This window comes from Lipotes vexillifer, unplaced genomic scaffold (genome assembly GCF_000442215.2).
Source record: "Lipotes vexillifer unplaced genomic scaffold, Lipotes_vexillifer_v1.1 scaffold1849, whole genome shotgun sequence".
NCBI lineage: Eukaryota > Metazoa > Chordata > Mammalia > Artiodactyla > Lipotidae > Lipotes > Lipotes vexillifer.
In genome coordinates, this window is record NW_006792854.1 from 603,360 (window position 1) to 614,690 (window position 11,331).

Genomic DNA, 11,331 nt, shown 5'->3' on the forward strand with positions numbered 1-11,331 from the left:
AACTAGCAAGACAGGAACACAACCCCACCCATTAGCAGAGAGGCTGCCTAAAATCATAATAAGTCCACAGACACCCCAAAACACACCACCAGACATGGACCTGCCCACCAGAAAGACAAGATCCAGCCTCATCCACCAGAACACAGGCACTAGTCCCCTCCACCAGGAAGCCTACACAACCCACTGAACCAAACTTAGCCACTGGGGACAGACACCAAAAACAACGGGAACTACGAACCTGCAGCCTGAAGAAAGGAGACCCCCAAACACAGTAAGATAAGCAAAATGAGAAGATAGAAAAACACACAACAGATGAAGGAGCAAGATAAAAACCCACCAGACCTAACAAATGAAGAGGAAATAGGCAGTCTACCTGAAAAAGAATTCAGAATAATGATAGTAAAGTTGATCCAAAATCTTGGAAATAGAATAGACAAAATGCAAGAAACATTTAACAAGGACCTAGAAGAACTAAAGATGAAACAAGCAATGATGAACAACACAATAAATGAAATTAAAAATACTCTAGATGGAATCAATAGCAGAATAACTGAGGCAGAAGAACGGATAAGTGACCTGCAAGATAGAATAGTGGAAATAACTACTACAGAGCAGAATAAAGAAAAAAGAATGAAAAGAACTGAGGACAGTCTCAGAGACCACTGGGACAACATTAAATGCACCAACATTCGAATTATAGGGGTTCCAGAAGAATAAGAGAAAAAGAAAGGGACTGAGAAAATATTTGAAGAGATTATAGTTGAAAACTTCCCTAATATAGGAAAGGAAATAGTTAATCAAGTCCAGGAAGCACAGAGTCCGATACATGATAAATCCAAGGAGAAATACACCAAGACACATACTAATCAAACTGTCAAAAATTAAATACAAAGAAAACATATTAAAAGCAGCAAGGGAAAAACAACAAATAACACAGAAGGGAATCCCCATAAGGTTAACAGCTTATCTTTCAGCAGAAACTCTGTAAGCCAGAAGCGAGTGTCAGGACATATTGAAAGTGATGAAGGAGAAAAACCTGCAACCAAGATTACTCTACCCAGCAAGGATCTCATTCAGATTTGATGGAGAAATTAAAACCTTTACAGACAAGCAAATGCTGAGAGAGTTCAGCACCACCAAACCAGCTTTACAACAAATGCTAAAGGAACTTCTCTAGGCAAGAAACACAAGAGAAGGAAAAGACCTACAATAATGAACCCAAAACAATTAAGAAAATGGGAATAGGAACATACATATCGATAATTACCTTAAATGTAAATGGACTAAATGCTCCCACCAAAAGACACAGATTGGCTGAATGGATACAAAAACAAGACCCATATATATGCTGTCTACAAGAGACCCACTTCAGACCTAGAGACACATACAGACTGAAAGTAAGGGGATGGAATAAGATATTCCATGCAAATGGAAACCAAAAAAAGCTGGAGTAGCAATTCTCATATCAGACAAAATAGACTTTAAAATAAAGACTATTAGAAGAGACAAAGAAGGACACTACATAATGATCAAGGGATCCATCCAAGAAGAAGATATAACAATTGTAAATATTTATTCACCCAACATAGCAGCACCTCAATACATAAGGCACATACTAACAGCCATATAAGGGGAAATTGACAGTAACACATTCATAGTCGGGGATTTTAACACCCCACTTTCACCAATGGACAGATCATCCAAAATGAAAATAAATAAGGAAACCCAAGCTTTAAATGATACATTAAACAAGATGGACTTAATTGATATTTATAGGACATTCCATCCAAAAACAACAGAATACACATTTTTCTCTAGTGCTCATGGAACATTCTCCAGGATAGATCATATCTTGGGTCACAAGTGAAGCCTTGGTAAATTTTAAAAAATTGAAACTGTATCAAGTATCTTTTCTGACCACAACGCTATGAGACTAGATATCAATTACAGGAAAAGATCTGTAAAAAATACAAACACATGGAGCCTAAACAATACACTACTTAATAACGAAGTGATCACTGAAGAAATCAAAGAGGGAATCAAAAAATACCTACAAACAAATGACAGTGGAGACACAATGGCCCAAAACCTATGGGATGCAGCAAAAGTGGTTCTAAGAGGGAAGTTTATAGCAATACAATCCTACCTTAAGAAACAGGAAACATCTCGAATAAACAACCTAACCTTGAAACCTAAAGCAGTTAGAGAAAGTTGAACGAAAAATCCCAAAGTTAGCAGAAGGAAAGAAATCATAAAGATCAGATCAGAAATAAATGAAAAAGAAATGAAGGAAATAATCAATAAAACTAAAAGCTGGTTCTTTGAGAAGATAAACAAAATTGATAAACCATTAGCCAGACTCATCAATAAAAAAGGGAGAAGACTCAAAACAATAGAATTAGAAATGAAAAAGGAGAAATAACAACTGACACTGCAGAAATACAAAAGATCATGAGAGATTACTACAAGTAACTCTATGCCAACAAAATGGACAACCTGAAAGAAATGGACAAATTCTTAGAAATGCACAACCTGCCAAGACTGAATCAGGAAGAAATAGAAAATATGAACAGACCAATCGCAAGCACTGAAATTGAAACTGTGATTAAAAATTTTCCAACAGGGCTTCCCTGGTGGTGCAGTGGTTGAGAGTCCGCCTGCCAATGCTGGGAACATGGGTTCGTGCCCTGATACGGGAAGATCCCACATGCCGCGGAGCAGCTTGGCCCGTGAGCCATGGCCGCTGAGCCTGCACATCTAGAGCCTGTGCTCCGCAACGGGAGAGGCCACAACAGTGAGAAGCCCGCGTACCACACACACAAAAAATCTTCCAACAAACAAAAGCCCTGGACCAGATAGCTTCACAGGCAAATTCTATCAAACACTTAGAGAAGAGCTAACACCTATCCTTCTCAAACTCTTCCAAAATATAGCAGAGGGAGGAACGCTCCCAAACTCATTCTACGAGGCCACCATCACCCTGATACCAAAACCAGACAAGGATGTCACAAAGAAAGAAAACTACAGGCCAGTATCGCTGATGAACATAGATGCAAAAATCCTCAACAAAATACTAGCAAACAGAATCCAACAGTATATTCAAAGGATCATACATCATGATCAAGTCGGATTTATCCCAGGGATGCAAGGATTCTTCAATATACGCAAATCAATCAATGTGATACACCATATTAACAAATTGAAGGAGAAAAAACATATGGTCATCTCAATAGATGCAGAGAAAGCTTTTGACAAAATTCAACACCCATTTATGATAAAATCCCTGCAGAAAGTAGGTGTAGAGGGAAGTTTTCCTCAACATAATAAAGGCCATATATGACAAACCCACAGCCAACATTGTCCTCAGTGATGAAAAACTGAAAACATTTCCACTAAGATCAGGAACAAGACAAGGTTGCCCACTCTCACCACTCTTATTCAACATATTTTTGAAAGTTTTAGCCACAGCAGTCAGAGAAGAAAAGGAAATAAAAGGAAGCCAAATCGAAAAAGAACAAGTAAAGCTGTCACTGTTTGCAGATGACATGATACTATACATAGAGAATCCTAAAGATACTACCAGAAAACTACTAGAGCTAATCAATGAATTTGGTAAAGTAGCTGGATACAAAATTAATGCACAGAAATCTCTGGCATTCCTATACACTAAGGATGAAAAATCTGAAAGTGAAATCAAGAAAACACTCCCATTTACCTTTGCAACAAAAAGAGTAAAATATCTAGGAATAAACCTACCTAAGGAGACAAAAGACCTGTATGCAGAAAATTATAAGACACTGATGAAAGAAATTAAAGATGATACAAATAGATGGAGAGATATACAGTGTTCTTGGATTGGAAGAATCAACATTGTGAAAATGATTCTACTGCCCAAAGCACTCTACAGATTCAATGCAATCCCTATCAAACTACCGCTGGCATTTTTCACAGCACTAGAACAAAAAATTTCACAATTTGTGTGGATACATAAAAGACCCCAAATAGCCAAAGAAATCTTGAGAACGAAAAACAGAGCTGGAGGAATCAGGCTCCCTGACTTCAGACTATACTACAAAGCTACAGTAATCAAGACATTATGGTACTGGCACAAAAACAGAAAGATAGATCAATGGAACAGGATAGAAAGCCCAGAGATAAACCCACGCACATATGGTCACCTTATCTTTGATAAAGTAGGCAGGAATGTACAGTGGATAAAGGACAGCCTCTTCAATAAGTGGTGCTGGGAAAACTGGACAGCTACATTTAAAAGTATGAGATTAGATCACTCCCTAACACCATACACAAAAATAAGCTCAAAATGGATTAAAGAGCTGAATGTAAGGCCAGAAACTATCAAACTCTTAGAGGAAAACATAGGCAGAACACTCTATGACATAAATCACAGCAAGATCCTTTTTGACCCACCTCCTAGAGAAATGGAAATAAAAACAAAAATAAACAAATGGGACCTAATGAAACTTCAAAGCTTTTGCACAGCAAAGGAAACCATAGACAAGACCAAAAGACAACCCTCAGAATGGGAGAAAATATTTGCAAATGAAGCAACTGACAAAGGATTAATCTCCAAAATTTACAAGCAGCTCATGCAGCTCAATAACAAAAAAACAAACAACCCAATCCAAAAGTGGGCAGAAGACCTAAATAGACATTTCTCCAAAGAAGATATACAGACTGCCAACAAACACATGAAAGAATGCTCAACATCATTAATCTTTAGAGAAATGCAAATCAAAACTGCAATGAGATATCATCTCACACAGGTCAGAATGGCTATCATCAAAAAAATCTAGAAACAATAAATGCTGGAGAGGGTGTGGAGAAAAGGGAATACTCTTGCACTGCTGGTGGGAATGTGAATTGGTACAGCCAATATGGAGAACAGTATGGAGGTTCCTTAAAAAACTAAAAATAGAACTACCATATGACCCAGCAATCCCACTACTGGACATATACCCTGAGAAAACCATAATTCAAAAAGAGTCATGTACCAAAATGTTCATTGCAGCTCTATTTACAATAGCCAGGAGATGGAAACAACTTAAGTGTCCATCATCGGATGAATGGATAAAGAAGATGTGGCACATATATACAATGGAATATTACTCAGCCATAAAAAGAAGTGAAATTGAGCTATTTGTAATGAGGTAGATAGACCTATAGTCTGTCATACAGAGTGAATAAGTCAGAAAGAGAAAGACAAATACCGTATGCTAACACATATATATGGAATTTAAGGAAAAAAATGTCATGAAGAACCTAGGGGTAAGACAGGAATAAAGACACAGACCTACTGGAGAATGGACTTGAGGATATGGGGAGGGGGAAGGGTGAGCTGTGACAGGGCGAGAGAGAGGCATGGACATATATACACTAACAAACGTAAGGTAGATAGCTACTGGGAAGCAGCCGCATAGCACAGGTATATCAGCTTGGTGCTTTGTGACCACCTGGAGGGGTGGGATAGGGACGGTGGGAGGGAGGGAGACACAAGAGGGAAGAGATATGGGAACATATGTTTATGTATAACTGATTCACTTTGTTATAAAGCAGAAACTAACACACCATTGTAAAACAATTATACCCCAATTTAAAAAAAAAAGGAAGATGGAGCACATATATACAATGGAATATTACTCAGCCATAAAAAGAAATGAAATTGAGTTATTTGTAGTGAGGTGGATGGACTGAGAGACTGTCATACAGAGTGAAGTAAGTTAGAAAGAGAAAGACAAATACTGTATGCTAACACATACATATGGAATCTAAGGGAAAAAAATGTCATGAAGAACCTAGGGGTAAGACAGGAATAAAGACACAGACCTACTAGAGAATGGACTTGAGGATATGGGGAGGGGGAAGGGTAAGCTGTGACAAAGTGAGAGAGTGGCATGGACATATATACACTACCAAATGTAAAATAGATAGCTAGTGAGAAGCAGCCGCATAGCACAGGGAGATCAGCTCGGTGCTTTGTGACCACCTAGAGGGATGGGATAGGGAGTGTGGGAGGGAGGGAGACGCAAGAGGGAAGAGATATGGCAACATATATATATGTATAAATGATTCACTTTGTTATAAAGCAGAAACTAACACACCATTGTAAAGCAATTATACTCCAATAAAGATGTAAAAGCAAAAACAAAAACAAAAAAACAGGGGATCCCGAGAAGTAATAGCCAGGCAGACAGGACATAAAGTAGGAGAGGGTTGTGGCATAGATGAAGGTATTTCAAGAAGGAAGGGGTGCTCAAGAGAGTTAAACACTGCTGGGAGCTCAGATGAGATAAAAACTGAAAAAATAATGCCACATAGCACAGGGAGATCAGCTCGGTGCTTTGTGACTGCCTGGAGGGGTGGGATAGGGAGGGTGGGAGGGAGGGAGACACAAGAGGGAAGAGATATGGGAACATATGTATATATATAACTGATTCATTTTGTTGTGAAGCTGAAACTAACATACCATTGTAAAGCAATTATACTCCAATAAAGATGTTAAAAAAAAAATAATGCCATCGGACTTAGCAATGCCTGTTATTGATGACTTTGGGAAGAGCAGGTTCAGAGGTCAGAGCATAGTCAGATGAAGACAGAGCTGGGGGACAGAAAGTAATAGCTCAAGAAATCTGGCTTTGTAGACCACACCACTATTGGGTGACATAGGGTAATAAATAGGTGTCTGTTTTTTAAGATGGGAGGGACAGGGCTATGTTATAAATCTTTCCACTTAACACAATTACTGTGCTTTTGTGTCTTTCTCCAGTTGTAGACTGCAAGCACCGTGAGGATAGTCTAGACTCATATTTTTGTGTCTTGTGCAGAGTAGTCTCTTTATTTTTATTTTCCTTGGCTGCGCAGCTTGTGGAATCTTAGTTCCCCTACCAGGGATGGAGCCCAGGCCCTTGGCATCGAAAGTGAAAAGTTCTAACCATTGGATCACCAGGGAATTCCCCAGACTTGTCTCTTTAGAAGGGTTTGTTGAACTAAAACTGAGCCTTAGTCCAAACTACAACAAAATCTCCTATCACTGTCATTCCCTATTTAGTCAGGATAAACTAGGTTATGCTCTGACAACAAAGAACCCTAGAATCGTAGTGGCTTAAAGACACAATTTTGTTTCTTGCTCATGCTATATATTCATCTTCAGTCAGGGACTCAGGGTGACAGAGCTTCCACTGTCTGGAATGCCTCCAGTCACTATGGTGGAGGAATGGCTGTGGAAAATCACATACTTCCACTAACTGGACAGAGTCACATGGCCACACCTATCATGAGAGGGGTCAGGAAGGAGATGCAGAATACTGGTGACAAAGCTAATGACCTTCCATACTCCTATACATCTTCAAGGCGGTCAGAAGAGTCTTCCTGCAGTCTTCCAAGGGGTCCGGGCAAGCACAACTGCCAACACCTAGCAGAAGCTCTCCCCTTTTCTGTCCCCGTTCCACAGCTCTCCTCAGTCAGAAGACATGCCTGTGAAGCCACTTAGAAGCTGTCTTTGAACTTCTGGATGGATCTTCCATTTTTCACCACAATCCAAATATGCTTCACACAGCAGCAAGAGAGATGTTTATTAAACAGAAACCAGATCATGCCACACCCCTTCTTGAAACTATTTACTTCTAAGCACTAGAAAATCCCAAACTCCTTGCCCTGCTCACAAGCATCCCTGGATTTCCCAGCCTTTCCTCACTCTCACCACTATGTTCCCACACCTGTCTCCTCTGCATTCCTCATACACCAGTGCTTTCCTGCCTGTTCTTTCTTCTTTCTAGAGAGCTTTTCCTTCCAGGTTGTCTCACATCTGGCTCTTTCTCATCATTTTCTCAAAGCAAAGCAAGTATCATCTTCCTGGAGAGAGCTCTCCTGAATATTCTAACGAAGGTCATCCCATCCCTGTCCAGTCACTCTTTATACCATTACCTAGTTTTAGAAATATTTAGCATTCATCAGTAACTGAAATTATTTTACTTATATATTTGTATGTATTTATTGTCTATCTGCCCTCACTAGAATATAAGATCCATAAATTTATGAATTTTTGCCTGTATTGTTCACTATTATATCCCCAGAATGGTTCTTAACAGATATTCATTGGATTAATTAATCAATCAATCAATACGTTTTGGACATAGATAAGGCTAGAAGGAAACTAGTTGCCAGACTGAGGCCAGGTTTGAGCACCAGCCTTTGCTAAAGATCAAACTGTCAAAGGAGCTCAGGAAGATGAGCAGGGAGGGGAGTCAGGAAAGGGCAATGAGGAAGAGGAGGTCCCGCCACGCAGGTGGGTGGAAGCCACACCTGGGAACATTCACCCCTCGACAGCCACCCCTCAGCTGGTAAACTAGAAAACAAAGTACACAATAACGGGAATTACAACAATCTGTCGTGCAGAGTGAGAGGGTAAGAATATTTGCCTGGGTAAGTCTGGGCTCTGAGGGGAAAGAGAAAACAAGAAACAGAAAACAATTCTTCTCTCAGAATCCCTAACCACAGCAGACCACTGTGGATCTGGGGCAAGAAGTCACATTACTCATGGAGGAGAAAAGTCAAAATTTAGTCTAAGGAAGTCTCAGGATGACGGGTGTCTGTCAAAAACAAGGAAAGCATTTTCAAATCCTGGTCTTTTTGAATTTTCACAAATAAATTTTCCAAGGGACATGAACTCACAATCAAAAATCACAAAACACACAAGGAAATAAGCCACCTTCAACTATATCAGCAAAAAAATGCAAAATTACAACTTCAAAGACTGTAGCCCTAGGAGTAGCGGTGGCCTCCTGATATTACAAGTTCTAAAATGTTTTACCAAACCTGGGGGTTTCCCTAAACTCTGTTCCCACCTTGATAAATAATCATTTTATTAATCTGTTCTCAATTATCAAATTTGAGTGTATCATCTGTTTTCTACTGGGAACTTGTATGAATAAATTGGTTAGTTCCTGGACACTTTACCCATCTTTGTTTTTATGTAAATGACACTTCATTTTTATTATATTTTTTTAGTTTTATATTAGTGGTGTGAAGAATGTAGTTCTTGTGGCACTGATGTTTTCTTGGCACTTTTGCTGAACACTCTTATTGGTTCTATTAATTTGTATATTGATTCTTTTGGTTTTCATTGGGTAAATAGATAAACTTATGATCTTCAAATAGTAAAAATTTATCTCTTTTTCTTTCACAGTTTATACTTCCTCTTTTCCCCTTGTAGTATTGGCCAGAACTATACTGGGGATTGTGGATTTTATCTTAAAGGGTATTCTTTCAAAGTTTTTCCATTAAGTGTAATTCTTGCTATAGGTTTTGGATAAAACCTTCACCAAGGTAAAGAAGTTCTGTTGTATTCATAAGTTACTGTTACAAAAAAGACATAAATAGGTATTGACCTTTATGAAAGAAAGTGAACTTATAAAAATTTTTAAATTTAGCTCTCCATTAAGAAAATGAAAAGGAAAATCACAGGGACTGAGGGAAAAAATATATATAGAAAGGACTTGGATACAGCTATCCAGGATATGTGATGAGCTTTAAGTCAACAATAAAAGGAAAACAGCCCAAATTTAAAACATGGGGAAAGGACTTGAAGTTAACTTCACAAAGAAGGATCTATGTATGGTAAGTAAACACACGAAAAGATGCTAAATATTATTAGTCACCAAGGAAATGCAGAGTATAACCACAATGAGGTACGACTTCATGCCCACAATAGTGGCTAAAATTTAAAAGACTGACAACATCAAATGTTGGTGAAGTTGTAGAACAACAAATCTCTCCTACTTTACTGGCTGAAGTAAAATGGTTTCACCACTTTAGAAAATTGATAGTTTTGGCAATACCTTATAAAGTTAAACAGACACCTGCCATATAAACCAGTAATTCAACTCCTAGGAATTTATCCAGGAGAAATGAAAACACATATTTACAAAAAGACGTGTACAAGAATGTTTATTGCAGCTTTATTCATCATAACTAAAATATGAAAACAATGCAAATGTGTATCAAGAGGCAATTGGATAAACAAATTTTTTGGAATATAGCAATAAAAAACAATGAACTGGGCTTCCCTGGTGGCACAGTGGTTAAGAATCTGCCTGCCAATGCAGGGGACATGGGTTTGAGCCCTGGTCTGGGAAGATCCCACGTGCCACGGAGCAACTTAGCCTATGCGCCACAGCTACTGAGCCTGCACTCTAGAGCCTGAGAGCCACAACTACTAAAGCCCACTCACTCTAGGGCTGGCATGCCACAACTACTGAGCCCGCATGCTGCAACTACTGAAGCCCATGCACCTAGAGCCCACGCTCCACAACAAGAGAAGCCATTGCAATGAGAATCCTGTGCACCGCAATGACAAATAGCCCCCGCTCCCTGCAACTAGAGAAAGCCTGTGCGCAGCAACGAAGACCCAATGCAGCCAAAAATAAATAAAAATAAAATAAAATAAATGAAACCTTAAAAAACTTATGAATTAAAAACAAAAACAAAACAATTAACTACTTATACATGCAACAACATGGCTTAATCTTTTCTTTTTTGGAGCCTTATTTATTATGTTGAGTCAATATTTGAAAAATTCTTTATAGATAGTTAATATGCATTTTACATTTCTAAGTTTTACTATTATACTGGGTTTTAATTTCAGATATAAGTCAAAATCTTGAAAATTCAAACAATACAGAAACACCAGTTGGAGATATTGAAAGCTCTCCAAGCTCCCCACCTGCACCCTCACCCCATCAATGGTTTAGCACATCCTCTCAATTCTTTTTCATATTTTGGGGGGAGGGAGGAGGGAAGAATAATAACAACAGTATCATTAAAAGAAAAATAAAAGCTGTTATTGTTCAAGCTTTGGCCAAGTTTCAGGCAATTTCCACATATTAGCATTGATTCTTACAAAATAACCCATAAAGGCCATTATTATTATCCTTTTCTTGTCTGTGAGGAAACAGACTAAGAGTGAGTGAGTAACTTATCTAAAGTCACAGCAAAAGAGCAGAGGCAGGATCTGAATTTAGCTCTGCCTGATTCCAAATCTATACTCTTTCCACTGTGATGAGAGTGACAGTCACCATTTAATGAACCCCTATTATTTGCTCAGCACTTTAAAAAGTTATTTCCATTTTTCACAAGAACTCAGTGAGATAACAGTGATCATTTCTCCTTTGAAGAGGGGGTGTGGTTGGCCAAAGCCACCTGGAAAATCAAGTGCAGAGGCAGGATTCACATCCAGGGCTCTTAGACGCCAATGTCCCTGCTTTTCCCTCGACACACTTACACTGTAACATTTCAATGAAGTAGCACCTGTATCTC